We start from the raw sequence: 20,203 nt of genomic DNA on the forward strand, positions 1-20,203 counted from the left end.
GATGCTGGGATTTCGTGCTAAGGAGCAGGAAAAGTGGGATGTTCATCTTATCTCTCAGCCCCAGGTTGCCCTCTTCATCTGGACTATTATCCTTTGTAGCCCTTGTCACATGATGGCCAGACAGTTAACTGCCAACTCAACACAGAATTTAAGTTTGATATTGCAAAAAAAAAAAAAGCCTGGGCAATATAAAAGAAAACATTCTTGTTTTGCCCAGTATAAGTGTGGGCTGGGCCAAGTGAAAGGCAGTTGTTTATCATCAGGAGAGAAATCAAGAGTGGATTGTGGGAGAATTCCTGTCCATTGGGCTGGGGAAAAAGTCTTGAGACTGTTCTGGGCAAGGCACGTTCCAGCCATTTTGAAAAGACCCCATGCTGCTCTTCAGCATATTAAGATTGATCCACTTATTATCTTGGCCTGTTTAAGCTCTTCCTTGATTCTAAATTATTTTTCAAGTCAGCAATCTTTTTTTCTTTTTTTAATTGGAGGATAATTGCTTTACAATATTGCATTAGTTTCTGCATATCCCATATCCCATTCTCGTCGGACATGGCTCTGGGGCTTCCCTGATGGCGTAGACAGTAAAGAACCTGCCTGCAATACAGGAGACCCGGGTTCAATCCCTGGGTTGGGAAGATCCCCTGGAGAATGAAATGGCAACCCACTCCAGTATTCTTGCCTGGAGAATCCCATGGACAGAGGAGCCTGTCAGCTACAGTCCACGGGGTTGCAAAGAGTCAGAAACAACTGAGCAACTAACAGTTCCTTACTAATCTTTAAAATGAATCCCCAACAGGAACAGGAACACTGTCTGTTTATAACATCCATAAGGCGCCGTTATTTTAAGGGTTTTGCCCATTCCACTAAGAGGACCCATCTCAGGTTGGAAGGCGTTCTTGAAGAGAAAAGAAGTTACAGTGTTTTCTCTCAGAAAGGATTCATTCTTCATGAAAATAACATTTTAAATTTGGAAGGTCCTTCACTTTAAAATAGTCTTACAACTGAGGACTCCCCAGAGTGAAAAGCAAGGACAGACTGTAAAACTAATAATCCTGAAGGCCCCACACTGTCAGTAAGAGCCCCTCACGCCTGCATGGAGGGTCTTGAGCATAGGCACCCCCGAGGTCATTGGCATCTCCCCGCGCCCCTGTGAAGAAAGTATGGCTGGAATTACTATTTTCAGCTTCCAGGTGGGAAAATAGGTTCAGAGAAGGTAAATGTCTTGCCCAAGGCTACAGAACTAATAACGCAGTGTCAGGGCTGGAACCCAGATTTTTCAACTCGATTTCCACTAGTACTGGCAGCCTCTAAACAGGGAGACCAGCAGGAATCTGAGGAGGGAAGAATTTCCTGACTGTTTAGACACCTGTTTGCTGATTCCTTAGAGTCCTGGTTCTCCAAGTGTGATCCCTGCACCAGCACCCTTAGCATCAGTCCAATATTGGCCAGAAATGCAAGTTTCTTGGGTTCTATCCTAGACCTTTTGAATCAAAAACTGGAAGAGGGGCCAGAAACCTGTGTTTCCAAGCCCTCCAGGTAATTTTGATGCACACTCAAACTTTCAGAACTGCTCCCATAGAAGTTGAGGGTGTTTTGTGGGTTTGCTGAAATGGCTGCTTCGAAACACAAGTCAAAATTCCAACTCATCACCTCCAAATTCCATTTAACCAAGGCCAGAGTCCAAAGCCTTGAAAAGCTTGTTATGATTCAAAGTTGCCTTCCCCAGCTCTGAGACCGCAGGAATAAAGACTCACTTACACTCCTATAGAGGCCTGTCCCCAACTTCTCTGCCAGTCACTCACCATTGGCACAGAATTAAGCCCAGCTCAGCCATGCGGCTGATTATATTCTGGGACTGGGTGACCAGTAACTTTAATCCTGTAATCTTTGGAAAACAAAGAGCTAAAGTCTCCTGGATGTCTGGGGTAAGCAGAGGAGGCCCCAGGCGTTTGGTTTCATCTGTATTAAGCCAGAAGGACCATGAATGCATCTGTATACATGCCCCATGCTTGCTCCCTCTTGGATCTAAGCATTCTTCTGTGGGAAATATTAATATGCAAAGAAAACAAACATCACCAGAAAGATGGAAAGTACAAAGAGTCAGTGATTATTAAAGTCGGGAAAGCGGGACTGGGTTCTTTCCCCCACACTCAGATGGACTCTGTGCTGTGCTAAGTCACCTCAGTCGTGTCCGATTCTTTGCAACCCCATGGACTGTAGCCCACCAGGCTCCTCTGTCCATGGGCTTCTCCAGGCAAGAATACTGGAGTGAGTTGCCAAGCCCTCCCCTGGAGTATCTTCCAGACCCAGGGATCAAACCTGCCGCTCTTATGTCTCCTGCATTGGCAGGCGAGTTCTTTACCACTAGTGCCACCTGGGAAACTCCAGATGGACTCTAAGACCTGCTAAAAACCAGGCTGCCATGGAGAGGATTCCACTACCCAAGATCACCAGTCTCTCCGGTGGTCCAATGGTCTGGCACAGAAAATCTATTTATAGGGATGGCTGCCAAAGGAAGGAAATTGCAGTGTCTTCAAAAGGCCAGGTGGTTTAGGACAAAGTTGAAAATCATACACAATGATGTAAATCAAAGATCTTTGCAAACTGGTAGTTCTCGGGCTAAACTTGACCTCCAGGATTTTGTTTAATCCACACTTAGCCCAACTCAAGGGTATCTTAACTTAAGGGTAACTTAAAGGTGAATGTGTTGCCACTAAATAAAAATAAGGAAAGTTCACAGAAAAACTTCGGAATTGCCCCATCTCAAAATCAGAAGATCCAGGTGCATTGTGTCCACTCCCCCTCACGGCAGCCGTCTCTCAGTCTCAGCTCCTGCCAGCTGCCCCTTTGTATGTGACTCACCTGACCTCAGCAGTAGTTTAAGTTAGTAAGCCCTAATTTAAGCAAACCCTGAGTTTATACCATTTAGTATCACAGACCTAAACTGGTTTTATAATAGTTCCAGGCTACAGTAGAATTGTCTCTTGGGTAGCTATTTTCCAGTGAGTAATCAGCAATGAAACACTGATATAAAATCAGGATGAGTCTTCAGAAGTCTACAATCAATGACCCAGTAAAATGTTCACATTCTCTGCCAATAAAATCAAATGAAAAATGTAATAATCTATAAAAATGACAGTAAGAGAAGCTAACTAATGACTTAAAAATCTTTGTATTCATGGATATCTTTCTTTTCTTTTGTTTTCTTTTTTTGCCTGCCATTGTGACTAGAAGCCCCGTGAAGGCAGGGACTTTGTTCTGATGACCGCCATATGCCCAGTGCCTAAAACAATGTCTAGTACCCTGTAGGCATTTACGAAATATTTGCTGTGCAAATGAACAACAGTAGTAGTTGAGCCATTGCTCTGAGCAGTTTATAAGTAAGATTTCAGAGATACTCTTTAACAGATGAGGAAACCGAGATAAAAAGCAGGTAACCAACATGCCCAATGTCACCTGGCTGGTCAGTGGTGCACCAGACCACTGACCATTCCTGGCTCCTCTCTAACCTCTTAGTGCAGCTCAATTTCTCAGGCTGAAACTGACTAACGAAGGCTCCCAGAGCCAGTCCAAACCTTTAAATGTCTTTCTGGTGCAAAGTATACACTCACTAAAAGCTTTCCAAATTTGACTTACTAGAAGTGTTATTTCCCTGAGAATAAGAACAGGAGGGCTGTTAAAGAAACCTGTGATCTAACAAAAAGGCCAGAAGTCAGGAAGTTAAAGACCCTCTCAGAGATCAGTTTCTATTTCTGCTTCCTCTTCCTTCAGCCTTCATAGGTTCCTGTTTTCCCATCTATAAAAATTGGGAGAATACTTTCTCTGACCTCCTTTTCACAGGAACATTTGCTGGGCGAAATGTGATGGAGGAAAATGCAAAACATGTAGTATTTATAATAATACACTTACTTGACAAGTTTAAAATGTGGTTTCCAATTTCTTATCTTATTGTCTCCGTCCCCACCTCTAAGAACTCTGATAATAGACCATGGATTGTTAATTCCATAAAAATAAGAAAAGTGAGGCTCAAAAGTAATTATCACTTGTTTAGTCACTCAGTTGCATCCAACTCTTTGCGACCCCATGGACTGCAGCACACCAGGCTTCCCTGTCCTTCTTCATCTCCCTGAGTTTGCTCACACTCACGTTCATTGAGTCAGTGATGCCATCCAACCATCCCACGCTTTGTTGTCCCCTTCTCCTCCTGTCCTCAATCTTTCCCAGCACCAAGGTCTTTTTCAGTAAGCTGGCTCTTCACATCAGGTGGTCAGAGTATTGGAACTTCAGCTTCAGCATCAGTCCTCCCAATGAAAATCATGGAGTTTACAAATAATAAAACTGGGGCTAGAACTAACCCACTTCTTCTAGGCCAAGTGTTGATCAAGAACTATAGGGAGAATGGGATATTGCTATAAACGTGCTCTGTGATGTATGGGGATGGAGTGATTCAGATAAGCAGAAGGTCAAGCACAGGACCAGGTTGTATACCTCACAATGAAAAAGAGAGAACAGGCTTCCCAGAGCTTATGTTAAGCCATGAGCAGCCTAAGGGAAGAGAGATGAAGGGCAAGGATTCCAGATAAAAAGTATTTGCAAGGTAGTTCAAAGAGCATTCCAGAAATGCTAAGTGCAGAGGCTGTCCATGCCAGATTTGAGATGCTGGCCGATATAAGAAGGGTCAGGGAAACTGAGACCTTGAATGCCAGGCTACTGACATATCTTGTTTTTCCTAACAATTGGAAGCCCATGGGATTTTCTTAGTGGAAAGAACATGGGCGTTGGAGGTAGCAAGTCATGGATTCAAATCTCAAGACTACCTCTTTCTATTTTAAATCATTGGTTGGCTGATTGGAGGCCAAAAGCCTGTCACTCAGCACAGCAGCGACTACTCCACTGTCCCCAAGCTGGCTGGACAGGGCCTGGGGCGATGCAGGCAGAGGAGATGAGAGTCCGAGAGGCCCGGCTGCAGATTCATCAGTGATGTGGTTCTGCTGAAGTGCAGAAGCATCTCGATCAGGCAGTGCGGGAGAAGAGAAGGGGGGTGTTGCAGGCTCCAGTGTTGATTTGCATTCGAGTGTTTTATATAGAGAACTCTCTCTTCAGACTTACAACAGGCCCATAATTAGGGAGACAGGGTGATGGTGTCCCTCGCAGGTTGGCTGATGCATTCCACTCTTACCGTCACCTTTTAAGTGTGTCTTTGAGGCTTCTCTTTCTGGATTGTTCTGGGAGAGTCTTATATGAATAGATAACCACCCACCTTGCACAGTGTTGACCAGCATAACCTTTCTACACACTTTGCAGCCCCTGCAAACCTGACAAAGCATCCTCCATAATCAGTGTTCTTATTTAGAAAGGCCAGCTTTATTGTTATTTTTTGAGAGCTATCGTGTAAGAAATAGATACATTCAAGGGGAAACAGGCAAGCTACCAGCCATTTGAAGGAAAGAAAGAAATAATTGCTTTTTAATACATTATTTATCACCTGTTCAATGCTAACATTTTTCTTGTGGAGCTCAGAACTTCAGTCACACTAAAGTAGGCTCTTATTTACTCGCCATTGTATAAACGTAGACAATAAAACTATGGGGCTTCCTTGGTGGCTCAGACAGTAAAAGAATCTGCTTGCAATGCAGGAGAGCTGGATTCAACCCCTGGATCTGGAAGATCTCCTGAAGAAGGGAACGGCTACCCCTTCCGGTATTCTTGCCTGGACAATCTTATGGAGAGAGGAGCCTGGCGGGCTACAATCCATGGGGTCGCAAAGAGTCGGACACTACTGAGCAACTAAACAAGAGGGAATTGAGATTCCACATGTCACTGGCAAGGCCAAAAATATAAAAAATAAGTAACACAACCCAGACATGAATTGATCCTGGACATGTGATGCTGCTTCCCGCCCCTTGCACTAGGCCCCAGCTGTTCTGCTGTCCCTCTCCAGCCCTCCTTTTCAGGAAACTAAACTAAGGGGTCCTGAGATTAGTTCTGGGGTTTGGCAGCTAGATTCGGACCAGCTCTCAGGGAGCAGATGTTCTGCTGACAAATACTTCCATCGTGATCGGCACACGCTGTCACCTTGGTGGGCTGGCTCAGAAGCAAAAGCCAGCGAGTAAATGGACCATGGAAGCTGGAATTACCAGCCCAGCCCTTGGTGGTTTTTAAATTATAGATTTTTAAACAAAGCTAAATATAGAGCAATTAAGAAATGGCTCCACGTTCTACTCCAAAGAACAAAACAGCTGAAGTGGAGTTAACATCACACATGCATATGCATGAGATGAACAGAGGGAGCTGCTTAAAGTAAAACCCAAACTCTCTAGCTGGGTTTTCTCTAGCATAGCCCACATGTTCCTGCCTCGGGGCCTTTGAACATGCTGTTCCCACCACCCCATCTGGTCACTCCCATTCCATTCTCCTCTTTGCTAGCTCTTTCTCTTTCTTTTGAACAGACACCTCCTTAGATTCTCCCCCAATTCCCCTCTCAGTCCATTTTATCTCTTCTCATGGGTTTTATGACCACTGGCCATTTTTTTTTTCCATTTATTTCCTTTTTTGGGGTCTCATTCCCCTATTGGTGCCCAAAGCCTCTTTTTCTTCATCTGTACCATCAGCCTTCCCTGATGGCTCAGACGGTAAAGCGTCTGCCTGCAATGCAGGAGACCCGGGTTCAATCCCTAGGTCAGGAAGATCCTCTGGAGAAGGAAATAGCAACCCACTCCAGTATTCTTGCCTAGAAGATCCCATGGACGGAGGAGCCTGGTAGGCCACAGTCCATGGGGTGTCCAAGAGTCGGACATGACTGAGCGACTTCACTTCACTTCACTTCACCATAATGATAATATTTCCACTCTGCCTGTTGCTGTGACAACTGAGATGCTGAAAGCCAGTCACCTTCACTGGTCTCCCCTCCTTTGGCTCAATAGGACTGCTAGTCTGTTTTATAGAAATGATTAATATGGAGGTTGCCAAGGGCTGAAAGGAGAGGGAAATGAATGGATATAGAGTTTTAGTTTGGTAAGATGAAAAAGCTCTAAAGTTTCATTGCATATCAATGTGAATATAATTTAAAGTACTGAACTATACACTTAAGACAGCTAATATGGTAAGTTTTGTGTATGTATTTTTTACCACACTTAAAAAAAATTAATGTATATAATATGATAACTTTGTGTAAGAAACATGAGGAAATGGGAATTATATATATATAGTATTTTTATAATATATATTACAAAAATAGTGTATTTGAATATGTACTACCTATTAAAATATATATTATACACATTTAAATATTATATTAAAATATATATTACAAAATAGTAAATTTGAACACAGTATTTTTATATATATAGTATTTTTCTAAAAGGAAACTGAGAAAAGATAAACCAGAAATGAATGAAAATGGTTTCCTATCATGATGGGCTGGAAAAGGGCAAAAGAGAAGGAAGGGGTGGGAAGGAGAATTTAGTGAATACACCCTTTTAAATAAGATTCTGATGTTTGAACCTTGTGTCTATTTTAAAAGAACAGAGTTAAATTTGAAAGTGTCTGGAAAGTAAACCATAACACTGAAATCAAACAGAAATGAATTAACTAAACTATCTATCACAATGATAATATAACCACACACCCACACAAAAGTACTTGTAGCAACTTTTGAACATAGTATTTCAACATTTAACATATAGTGGGATGTCATCTAAGAACAAAAAAAGTATAAAGAAATCTTGAACTTTATTTAAAGCATCTTTTATCCATAGGAGTATCTGTGTGGTAAATCTGACCAATTTTGTGTATACTGTAGGAAAGGGCAGATGAGTCAGTACATCAATATTGTTGATACCCAGTATTCTCCCTGTGAGAGAGAGTGAATGTATGGAGTGAATGAGGAAACTGAATTGAAGATAGCACATTAATCCAAGAATCATGACTGGGAGAGAAATCATGTGAGGTCAAAACTGTTTGGAACAGTTCTCCTTAATAAGAAGAAGCATTCCATGCTACCTGGATTTTCGAAGAGTCCCACTCCAGTATTCTTACCTGGAGAATCCCGTGGAGAGAGGAGCCTGGCGGGCTATACAGTCCACGGGGTTGCAAAGGGTCAGACACAACTGAGCAAGTTCACTTCACTTGATTCTTTTAGTGTGGCTTTTCCTTTATTCCTAGACCAACTCCATGCTTTTCTCTGATGGTCAGTTTTATGTGTCCATGTGGCTAGGCCATAGTCTCCAGTTACTTAATCAAATACTAATGTCAGTGCTACAGTGCAAGAATTTTGTAGATGTGATTAAGGTCCCTAATCAGTTGACTTTCCATAGGGAGATTATTCTAGATAGTCTGGGCACAACTAATTCAATCAGACAAATGACTTGAAGAACAGGATAGAGGCTTTCTAGAAGAGAAGAAATTCTGCCTGTGGACCACATCTCCAGCCCAGGCCTGAGAGTTCCAGCCTGCCTTCCTGATAGTCTATCATACAGATTTAGGACTTGCCTAGTCAGCCAAGTCCTTGCAATAAACCTCTTAATTATATCTTCTACTGGTTCTGTTTCTTAGACTGAACCCTAACTGATATATTTTCTAATAGATTTCTTTTGTTTCTCCTTTAATTCAGTTTCATTACTTATTACCAAGTAATGTAGCCCCACTTAAATCACAGTGTTGAGAATGTCACCATCACTATTTCTCTAGAAACTTCTCAGAGAAGGTCAGCCATAACCTCAACCCCTCATCAGACATGGGCCCTGTGTTGACCAAGGACTCCTCCTTCCAGATTTGGGGGCCCTGCCAGGATTCAGTGAATAAATAACTAGCTCTATTGCAACAGCCTATAAGAACAGCCATTTCTGGGGTTCCTCCCTCTGTGTTCTGTTAATCAGACTTGGGATTTGTCAGAGGCCCTGAAATATTCATGAACAACTGCTTCAGTGATTTCGACAGCTGCACAAATAGAGATGAAGTCCACAGGGGAAACAGGAAGACAGGGGTTCTGGGGTTTTCGTGTCATCTTCTCATTTATTCTCAGTCCCATCAGACAAAGAAAGAATTTGGGAAATTCCAAGGAACTCTGATAGCCAGACAGTGCCAAGCTTCAGGCAAGAAGCCAAGGACCTCAAAGGCCAGGGCATCAGAATCCCTGGGTTGGGGGGTGGGAAGTTTCTTAAAGTACAGCTTGCTGGGCCCCACTACAGATTATCTAATCCAGTAGGTTTGGGGTGGGGCCTGGGATTTTGCATTTTTAACAAATTCCCAGGAGGTGCCCATGCTGCAGTTCAGGTGACCTTACTGCTTTACAATATTAAAGCAATAGCTCAAAAAGGCAAGAAGGTAGACAGTCGACGCTTTACCCGTCTGATGAAAACCAGTCTGAGTTTTTCTTATCTGAGTCTCTTCTCTGAATTTTGGGCTTTGCACTGAACTGCTAAGTTCAGTCATTACAGGATGTGATCAGAGGCCTCAAAGTCATCAATTTGAAGGCTATTCTGAGCAAGACCCATACCACTATCTCTAGATTCCAGCCACTTCTGTAAGACTCAGTTCCACAACTTTCTACCTGTATGTCTCGGTAAATGATTTTAAATCTCCATTCTCAGTTTCCTTATCTAAGAAATGGGGACAACAATGGTCACTACTTTCTGGACTATTGTAAAGGCATCCTAAACTGATGTGGATTAAGTGGTGGCTCATAGCAAGCAGTTGGATAAGTCAGAATCCTGGTAAGAAACAGAATTCACTTGGGAGGGTTCCGGCAAGAAAGCTGCAATGAAGGAATTACTCACAAGCCGTGGGCAGGTGTGGGGACCATGGCAGGATACTGAGGCACCTAAAGACTAGCAGTAGAGAAAAACTGTTCCATCTCTTAGAGCTGAAAGACAAGAGGAGGAAAATGTGCTACTGGAGGCCAGAGCATCCGGGGCTTGGACGAGGGCCACCCCGGCAGGAGCTGTAGCCGTGGAAGGGGGAAGCCATGGCCAGAGATGCAGCGCCAGTAAAGGGAGGGAAGAAACACTCCTTCTCTCTCTTCCCAACTTACGATTTCCTGCCGGCCTTCCCATTGGCTGAAGCCAAAGGGCAATGAAACGCAGAGATGCAGTACACAAGAGTCTACTTCCTGGGTCACAGAGCAGGGAAAGAAGGGCAGAAAGAGGATGGAGCACTGCAGTACCAAGTGGAGACTCAAGAACACAGTGCTCGATTGACGTGTACCATTGTGACCGATACCGTGAACACACATTTCTCACTTCCTGGGACAATTCCATTTTATTGCTGCTTGTTTTTTAATTGGAGGAAAATTGCCTTATAATGTCGTCTTGGTCTCTGCCATCCAACAAGGTGAATCAGTCATAATTATACAGATATCCCTTCACCCTTGAGCCTCCTTCCTCAAAAGACACGTGTACCCCAATGTCCATTGCAGCACTATTTACAATAGCCAGGACAATTCCAGTTTATGCCCATGGTACATTTTCACTCCCAAAGTTTTCCCAGTTGGGAAGATAGATTATATGATCACCCTAGTTATTTATCAAATAGATGAAAATCTGATCTGCAATGGGAAGAGAGTTCCAAAAAAATAATTTTGGTTCTTTGGAGACAATGTGTCCAAACTAATGTTCTGTTTATTGATGCAAGTGGGGGTTACATGGGTGTATTTAACTAGTGAACACGTATATGCAGAAAGGTGCACATTTGTGATTTCCAGAAAACTTTTCTGTATTTATACTATACATCAATAAGTAAGTTTATTGTTTTTGAGTATCCAAGCCACACCATGCTCAGAGTCAAGAACACAGAAAATAGCTATTTCACTAGAGGACACTAGAAAGCTCTGTTAAGAAAACCTAACCCAGGAAATGGGGTGGCAGGTGCACTTGTTGTTGTTGTTGAGTTGCTAAGTTGTGTTCGACTTTTTGCAACCCGACTTCTCTGGGTCGGGTCCACCAAGCTTCCCTGTCCATCGGATTTCCCAGGCAAGAATAAAATGGTTTGCCATTTCCTTCTCCAGGGGATCTTCCTGACCCAGGGATTGAACCCGAGTCTCCTGCATCGCAGATGGATTCTTGACCACTGAGCCATCAGGCAAGCCCACTGGACCCATGCTTAAGAAATACCCAAAGGGGGCTATAAGGAGCCAGGACAGAGTTAAGTCTCTGTATCCAAAGAACCTACTCCACACCCCTACTCACTTGCTTTATCTGTTTAGCAAACTCGCCCCACATCTCGCCTCCTCTTTGCGCCTGACATCTAGCAGGATCTTTGAAATTTATTTTCTCCTTTTAGCCTGCTGTATTTTTAATGTCTGAGTGAAAGAACAAAGGAAGGCGAACACCAGACAAGATCGTTTCATTCCTCCAACGAGCTGTTGTGTAGCCCGGTTCAAGCTCAGCCAACATAAATGTTTTAAAATTCTGCCTTTGCACAGAACAAGTGCTGGTCTAGTCATCAACTCCAAAGTCAGGCCCCTTGTTTCTGCCTTTCACTGGGTGACATAAAAGGCCCCTGCATCAATCATTAACAACATATTAACACAAGCAGCCCAGAGAAGTTTCCCTGGTCCAGTTGGTCAACCACAGTGGAAGAAATTCCTGTCGCCCAGCTGGCTGGCCATCCGCGTGATGCAGGCTGTTTTTCAGCTTTGAAAAAGGCCTGCTGATTTCTCTTTCATCTCTCTCTGAGTAACAGATACCTGGTAGGCTTGCTTTCCTTCCCCCCGCCACTGCAAATTTATCCACCTGCCTTCTCGGCTTCTGGCGTTAAGAGACGCTTGCACAAACACTGACAATATTGATTCTGTGCAACCGGCGTGCCAGGCTGTTAGGACGTCTGCTCAGCATGCAGGCCAGAATCAGGTCTGTTTCATCCACACATGTCAGGGTGAGCAGGGTCTTGGAGCGTCTTGAGAAGGCAGTCGTCTGCCTAATGTTTCTGACTCTTGTATCTAATTGGTTTTGATTTGAAGCAAAACCAATCAACATGAACCTGGTTTTTTAAAAAGGCTATGTGGCTTAGCCAGACACACCCTGGAATCTTGCAGACCCAGAGAATCAGATTCAGTCTTAATTTTTATACTGATTCACTGTGTGACCTGGAGGAAGCCATTGGTCTGTGCCAGGCTTGTTTCTTTCTTTTTTTTTTTTTAATTATGAAAGTATGAAAACACATTTACCAGAGGCTTGGAAAATACAGATCAAAGTTGCATATAGTTCCACTATATATTACAATTATTTTTAAGTAGGTAAATTAAGATTTTTTGGTCAAAGTTTCAATATCAAACCCTCAAAAATTAATAGAATGAATATATAGAAAAGTAGGATAATAGTAGACCTGAAAAGCACCATGAACCAATTTAACACAATGAAGAGTTATACCATTTTCACACAACAGTAGGATACAAATTCTATTCAAGTTCCCATAGACTATAAACCAGGAGACACTGGAACATATCCAAGGACGTGAGACAAGGGGCAAAAACGTGGTCTAGAGGTATTAACATGCAGTCTGCTCTTATCATCCAGACTGGTTTCTTCGCATAGAAATAAGGGGTTGGTGTCCTCGGACTCTAGAAATCCTGACCTCAAAGTCCCCATCTCAGGTCTGACACTGACCTTGATTGCATGTCTTACTCCCTGCCTCTGCTTCCCCATCTTGCAAATAAGAATACGACTCACCTTCCCTTCCTCCAAAAAAGCCTTCAGTGCTGGTCAAGGATGGAACAGCAATTTAAAGGACTTGGGGAAAGTAAGGAATCGAAGTTCCAAGGATTTTAGAGTACAAGGTGTAGCTACTTCCAGTAGGTGCTGGGTGGGGTCTCCCCATGCACCTTGGGCCTGAGGGCAACAGCACTTACCCTGGGTCTTCCTCCCTATGTGCAACTGTGAGTTTCTAAGAGAATAGACCACCCTGTATCTGCTACCTAAGCCAGGAGCTGACACCCAGTAACTACTCACCATATCTAAAGGGGAGGAGGAACCAGTGAATAGATAAGAGCAATGGGCACCATCTAAATTAAGCCCTGAGGGCTTCCCTGATGGTCCAGTGGTTATGAGTCTTCCTGCCAATGCAGGGGACACTGGTTCTATCCCTAGTCTGGGAAGATCCCACATGCCTCAGAGCAACTAAACCCGAGTGCCACAACTACTGAACCCGTGCTCTAGAGCCCAGGGGCCGCAACTACTGAAGCTGTGTGCCTAGAGCCCCTGCTCGCAACAAGAGAAGCCACCGCAATGAGAAGCCTGGGCACCACGACTGGAGAGGGGCCCCCACACACCACAACGAGTGGAAGCCTGCACACAGGGACAGAGGCCCAAGGCAGCCCACAACAACTAAATAAAAATGATAACAAATACATAAATGAAGCCCTAAGATGGATAAATCTAGAGAATATCATGCCTAGTGAAATAAGGCAGACAGAAAGAGACAAAGAAGTATTATACCACTTATACGTAGACTCTAACAAATAAAACAAACACATGTTATGCAAAACAGAAAGAGACTCACAGATAAAGAAAACAATCTAGTGGTTACCGGTGGAAAGGGGGAAGGGGGAGGGGCAAGGTAAGAGTATGGGATCAAAAAATGCAAAATACTATGTATAAAGTAGATAAATTACAAGGCTATACTACAGCTCAGGGAATCATGGCCATTGGCATGCGATACATTTTAATACAGTAGAATCTGTAAAAACACTGAATCACTAAGCTGCACACCTGAAACTAATACAATTGTGTGAATGGATTCAGTTTTTTAAATAATTAATCAGTTAAACCATGAGAAAGAAGAAATGGGGGAGGAGAGTGGATTACTCACCACCTGCTGATTCCTCTGTCTTATTTTATCTCAACAGATAAGTATTAATTCTTTTTTCCGCCTTTTTAAATTTTAACTACCGAGGCACTGCTAAAGTCAGTATCCGAAGAGTTATGTTTTAAACTTTAAGCCTGTCAAGGAGACAGGATTGGACAGGCACCAGCATTCCAGTTCAGGAATGAGACCATCTACTTATACAGCCAACTCATCCTTAGCATTATCTCTATTTCCACTCTCACCTCCTTCCTACCTAGTCAATCTCCATGACAACTGCTCCCTTTGGAGGGTCAGGACTCTGTCTTCATTCATTTATTAATCTTCAGCAAATAATTACTGAGGGCCCATAATATGCCAGGTATTATCCTGGGTCCAGGAGCTAGAAAAGTGAATAACGTGTGAATATCAGTCAGGAGGGTTGGATCAATGCTGCAAAAACAAGCATCTCAGAATGGTTAAAATAGGGAGTTGACTTCACTGGTCAGCAGGGGGCTGTACTCCTCCTAATTTCACAGATACCAAGGCTGGACAGAAGCTTCTGCATTTCTGCAGGAGTGGGAAAGGAATGTAGTAAATCAAGTACCCAGTCTTTTTAAATAATTTTTATTGGAGTATAATTGCTTTACAATGTTGTGTTAGTTTCTACTGTACAGCAAAGTGAACCAGCTATATATATATATAAATGGACATATATTAATATATTATAATCATATATTTATTAATAGATAACGGAGGAGCCTGGTAGGCTGCAGACCATGGGGTTGCGAAGAGTCGGGCACGACTGAGCAACTTCACTTTCACTTTTCACTTTCATGCATTGGAGAAGGAAATGGCAACCCACTCCAGTGTTCTTGCCTGGAGAATGCCAGGGACGGGGGAGCCTGGTGGGCTGCCATCTATGGGGTCACACAGAGTCGGACACGACTGAAGTGACTTAGCAGCAGCAGCAACATGACTATATTAATATTAATTATAATTAATAATTATATATATATATACCTTCTTTTTTGGATTTCCTTCCCAATTAGGTCACCACAGAGCACCAAGTTCCCTGTGCTGCTATACAGTAGGTTCTCATTAGTTTTCTATTTTATATATAGTATCAATAGTGTATATATGTTAATCCCAACCTCCCAATTCATCCCTTCTCCCCTTCCCCCTGATATTTGTTCTCTACACCTGTGTCTCTATTTCTTCTTTGTAAATAAGATCATCTATACCAAGTTTTTCAGATTCCACATAGAAGTGTTAATATAGTGAAAAGGCTGACTTAAAATTCAATATTCAAAAAAACTAAGATCATGGCATCTGATCCTATCACTTCATGGCAAATAGAAGGAGAAAAATTAAAAGCAGTGACAGATTTTATCTTTTTGGCTCCAAAATCACTGTGGATGGTGACTGTAGCTCTGAAATTAAAAAATACCTGCTCCTTGGAAGGAAAGCTATGACAAACCTAGACAACATATTTAAAAGCAGAGATATCACTTTGCCAACAAAGGTCCATATAGTCGAAGATATGGTTTTTCCTATAGTCATGCAAGGATGTGGGCTTCCCAGGTAGTGATAGTGGTAAAGAACCCACCTGCCCATGCAGGAGATATAAGAGATGCCAGTTAGATCTCTAGGTCAGGAAGATCCCCTGGAGGAGGTCATAAAAACCCACTCCAATATTCTTGCCTGAAGAATCCCATGGACAGAGCCTCGTGGGCTACAGTCCATGGGGTCACAAAGAGTCAGACACAACTGAAGTGACTTAGCACATGTAAGGATGTGAGAGTTGGACCATAAAGAAGGCTGAGTGCTGAAGAATTGATGCTTTCAAAATGTGGTGCTAGAGAAGACTCTAGAGAATCCCTTGAACAGCAAGGAGATCAAACCAGTTAATCCTACAGGAAATCAACCCTGAATATTCATTGGAAGGACTGATGCTTAAGCTGAATCTCCAATACTTTGGCCACCTGATGTGAAGAGCTGACTCATTGGAAAAGACCCTGATGCTGGGAAAGATTGAAGGCAGAAGGAGAAGAGGGCAACAGAGGATGAGATAGTTGGATGGCATCACCGACTCAGTGGACATTGAGTGTCTTTTCTTGTTTCGGAGCACGGGCTCAAGGAGCACAGACTTCCGTAGTTGTGATACACAAGCTTAGTTTCCCCATGGTATGAGAGAGCTTCCCAGACCAGGGACTGAACTCTGCATTGGCAAGCAAATTCTTTACCACTGGACTACCAAGGAAGTCAAGAGGGGGCTTTTTACCAAATAGTATTTCAACATTTAACACTTTAGACAGCAGAATCACAGTATATTGGCCCCAATCCAGTCCAAACTCTTCCTATTCCTAATTCTGAATACTGAATAGTTGGAAAATAAGAACCCAGTGTAATCAACAGGATACAGGTAAACTTGGACCTCAAAGCCAGTTCTACAGTCCTTCCCTGATGCCCCCCCGTCTGAGGGGAACTGAGAACCCAGGGGGAGGGCCCTTCTCTGGCCCTTCTGTCCCCCCTTCCTTGTGCCCATCCCTCTGGTCTGTGTTGCCCCGCACTCCAGGCCACCCCGCCTTGTTTGGCAGCTGGAACCTTTGCCAAAACCCATATTTAGTTGTTGAAAGTTCCTTGCCTCGGCGCCTCTGAAGTTAATGATGGAATCTTTGAAAATGACATTAGAAGCAAAACATGAGCAGTGGAAGACGTGAAGCCATCTCGAGTCCATCTGTTCAAGCACGATCCACCTCAGAGCTCCCGTTTCCCATGTAAAACAGAAGATATGATTTATAATTCATATCTCACCAGTACAACCCTGATTGAAGCAAACCACTTTGATGAAATGTTGGTTTCATGCTAGTGGAACACCATTCCAAATCAGAGAATATTTAGAACTCTAACTCCTCTGCTGCCACTTTGAAGTAGAAAGATTTGTATTTTATATGCTTTTCTGAAAAAAGAAAAAAGAAAAATATGTACACTCCAGCATGCATGTGGTGGAAATATGAAAACACTTACGTGTGAATCAGCACCAAAATGTAATTACTGCTTAAAGGACTGAAAATATTTACAGACTCATATCTCGTGTTGAAGACCTGGTTCCAATAATTCTCAGAAAACTGCAAAATTCATACTTTGTTTTTCTGGGATGAACTTAATTGCTTTGAAATCTACAACACATGAAGAACAAAATTAAAGAGAGTCAACTTTCCCATCACCTCAACTAATGATCTAATAAAGTTGTTCCGAGGAGAGGTATGTGTCTATATGTATATGACTTATACTGGTTGAGAAAATGAAAATCAGAGTCAGAAAGAAAGACAAAAGTGGAGAGAGAAATAGGTTGAGATTTGGAAAACAATCCTAACTATTCCTACTGGAACAACAGGAAAAATATCCTCTTATGTTACAACCAAAATATCAAACAATCAAGTTAATTCTCTTAATTATTTCCCCCAAAGACCAAACTAGCCAGTTAATTGATATAATTACTAACTGTTCATTCATTCACAGGTGTTCATCGAGCCCCAAGATGCTGTAATAAGCAGTGGTTCCTATGCTCATGGACTATACATCCCAATAAAGAGTCAGAAAACAAATATATAACATGCCCTTATAAAATCGATAATAAACAATTTAGAAAACAGAGAATGGAGGCTTCCCTGGTGGCTCAGTGGCAAAGAATCCGTCTGCTGATACAGAAGACACGGTTCGATCCCTGATCCAGGAAGATCCTACAGGCCAAGGAGCAACTAAGTGCATGCGCCACAACTATGGAGCCTGCGGTCTAGAGCCCAGGAGCCGCAACTACTGCACCCTGGGGACCCTGGAGCCCACGCTCCACAAGAGAAGCCGCCCCAATGAGAAGCCCGAACACCGCAATGAAGAGCAGCGCTGCTCTCTGCAACTAGAAAAAAGCCCAGCACAGTCAAAAATAAATAAGTAATTTTCAAAAAAAGAAAGCAGAGAATGATTTAAAACTAGAAAAAAGGTATGCCATTTTTGATTGGGAAGGCTTTTTTGGAGAGATTTGAGTCATTACCTGAGTTAACTGAGGGAGACAATTGTGCCAAGACCTGGAGCTCAAGCACCGTTTAGAGGGGAATGAATGGGGTGAAGAGGAGATGGTGAGGATGGGTCAGGGAGATGGGCAGAGCCAGACCCCACAAGGTATGACAGGGATGCCATGCAGACTTCCTTCTGCATCAAAACCAGAAAGGGTGAGTTTAGCCACTTCAGGTCAGCTTAACAACCAAATGCTAAGTGTCTATGATGGTCAAGGTTCTGAAGGCCCTAGGCCCCATGGGAGAAGGAAAGACAAATTCACAATGATTGTAGATTATAATAATAATTATAATAAGCATCAGATAAACGTCATAAGAAAAGTACACAAAGGAATTTGTTTTTGACCTGAACTGGATATTTGGGCAAACAGAAGTGAGAGAGCAAATGGAGAAAAATTCATGCACTCAGTCAATCACCATTACTGGAGTACAGAGCACTGTGCTATTAGGCTGTGGGAATACATAGCTGAACTAAAATAAAACAAGAGGACTTCCCCGGTGGTCCAGTGGCTAAGACTGCATGCTCCCAATGCAGGGGGCTTGGGTTCTGTCCCTGGTCAGGGAACTAGATCCCACATGCCTCAGCTAAGAGTTTGAATGCTGCAATTAAAGATCTCACCTACTGCAATAAGACCTGGCACCGCCAAATAAGCTAAATAAATAAACATTTAAAAAATAAAAAAATACAAGACCCAAGCCCTCAAGGATCTTAGAGTTCAGTCGTACATACAAATACAGTTCTGACTGCAGGGAGTGTTATATAAGAGAGACTCGTAGCAGACTCACCAAGGGTCAACAGAGAGGCTTCTGGAGAAGGCCTGGCTTACTAGGAGATGAAGGATGATGAGGTATTACCTGGAGGAGGGGGGATGGATCTCTCCTAATGGAGAGAATGGCAAAGGCAAGATCCTGTGATCCAAGGCCTTAGAAGGAGAGTAAACAGGAAGCGTCACTTGAGATGAGGTTGGTGGGGACTGGGAGGGGGCCCTGTGTTTTGTTTTGTTTTGTTTTTAATGTAGGTGTCCTTTTTTTGGCCATTTTGTGTGGCCTGTGGGATGTTAGTTCCTTGACCAGGGATCAGATCCGTGGCTCCTTCAGTGGAAGAGGAGAGTCTTAGCCACTAGACCACCAGGGAAGTCCCTGAGAGGAGAGGGGTTGTGTCTTAAGAGCCACGGAAAGCCAATGAAAGGGCTTAACTTGAGGCAAGGGCAATGAAATAAAATTTGCCTACTGACAAATTCCCTCAGATCGGAGTACGGACAGTAGATCGGGGAGAAAGATACAAAAGTAAATTCAGGGAAATCAGATCAGGGCTCCAGCAGACGTCTAGGCAAGGGAAGTCTGGTGGTGATGGAAGAAATGGAGGAGAAGGTAAGTGATTCGGTTCAGGAGAAAGATTTAGGAGGCTGAGATAGGACTCTGGCTTATGACCAACGTGGCTGTATGACTTGCTTGCCAGTGGACAGAGATCAGAGGTGACATGTGCCAATTCCAAGTGGAAGCTTTAAAGAGCCAATTAATGTGTGATTGCCCACACTTGCTCTTTCCCTTTGAATGACATTTATCATCATTTCAAATGCTGGCCACACATACACCTCGGGTCCCTTGTGCAGAGGAGAAATGGAGCAAACACTAGGTGATCCACTGGATATGTAGCATGAGTCGAAAATCACCTTCTGATGGGTTTTTTTTTTTCTTTTTGACCATGCCACGGGGCATGCAAGATGTTATTCCCCCGGCCAGGAATCTCACCAGCTTCAGTGGAAGCACGGAGACCTAACCACTGGACTGCCAAAGAAGTCCCCAACATCTCAAGCCTTTGCAATCACAGGATTGTTTGTTACTGCAGCATAACATGACCCATCTTGCCCCCCTCAAAAAAAAGGATATAAGAAGAAGGCATGACTGGGACACATTTGGGAGGATTTGGGATGGAAAGGACAATGATCTTGAGGTCTCTCAGGGCTTATTTTCAGCCAGTTTTCAAGCACAGTGCTGCACTTTAAGGCGGTCCCCCGCTCCTTGTCCTCTCTAAATTCAATCTGAGATGATTCAGTGTGACACAAAAGAAAGGGAGTCTGTCTTCAGCAAATGTGGCCTTTAATGGTAGCAGAGTGCTTTGAAGATGAGACGTTCCCTTGTGAGTGTGAAGCATTATTGTTCTTCATCAGATGTGAGGGTGCACTTTTTAAAAGAGGATTCAATTTAACTGCCTTGCCATTGTCTTCTGACACGACCATCAGGCACTTTCAAAGGGGCCCAGTTATGACCAGAATATTTAACTTCTAGTAAGAGCAGAGAGTAACTGATCCAGAAGATGTGATTGTTGAGAGTCCCTTGGCTGCAAGGAG

The 20,203-nt window shown here is 43.2% G+C and overlaps 1 long non-coding RNA gene across 4 annotated transcripts in view; it reads left to right on the forward strand.

Annotated features, from left to right (window-relative positions):
- LOC128063281 (uncharacterized) overlaps positions 1-20,203 on the forward strand; it is a 48,356-nt gene that overhangs the window by 11,013 nt on the left and 17,140 nt on the right. The window contains exon 3 of one of the 4 annotated variants that reach the window (XR_008200893.1): positions 17,302-17,711. The exons of 2 other annotated variants lie outside the window; for them this stretch is intronic. This is a non-coding gene — a long non-coding RNA (uncharacterized LOC128063281). Of the gene's footprint in view, positions 1-11,002; positions 11,078-17,301; positions 17,712-20,203 lie in introns of those variants that run through there. One more of the 4 variants, XR_008200891.1, reaches the window with a different exon arrangement.

The sequence above is a fragment of the Budorcas taxicolor genome, chromosome 18, assembly GCF_023091745.1.
Source record: "Budorcas taxicolor isolate Tak-1 chromosome 18, Takin1.1, whole genome shotgun sequence".
Lineage (NCBI taxonomy): Eukaryota > Metazoa > Chordata > Mammalia > Artiodactyla > Bovidae > Budorcas > Budorcas taxicolor.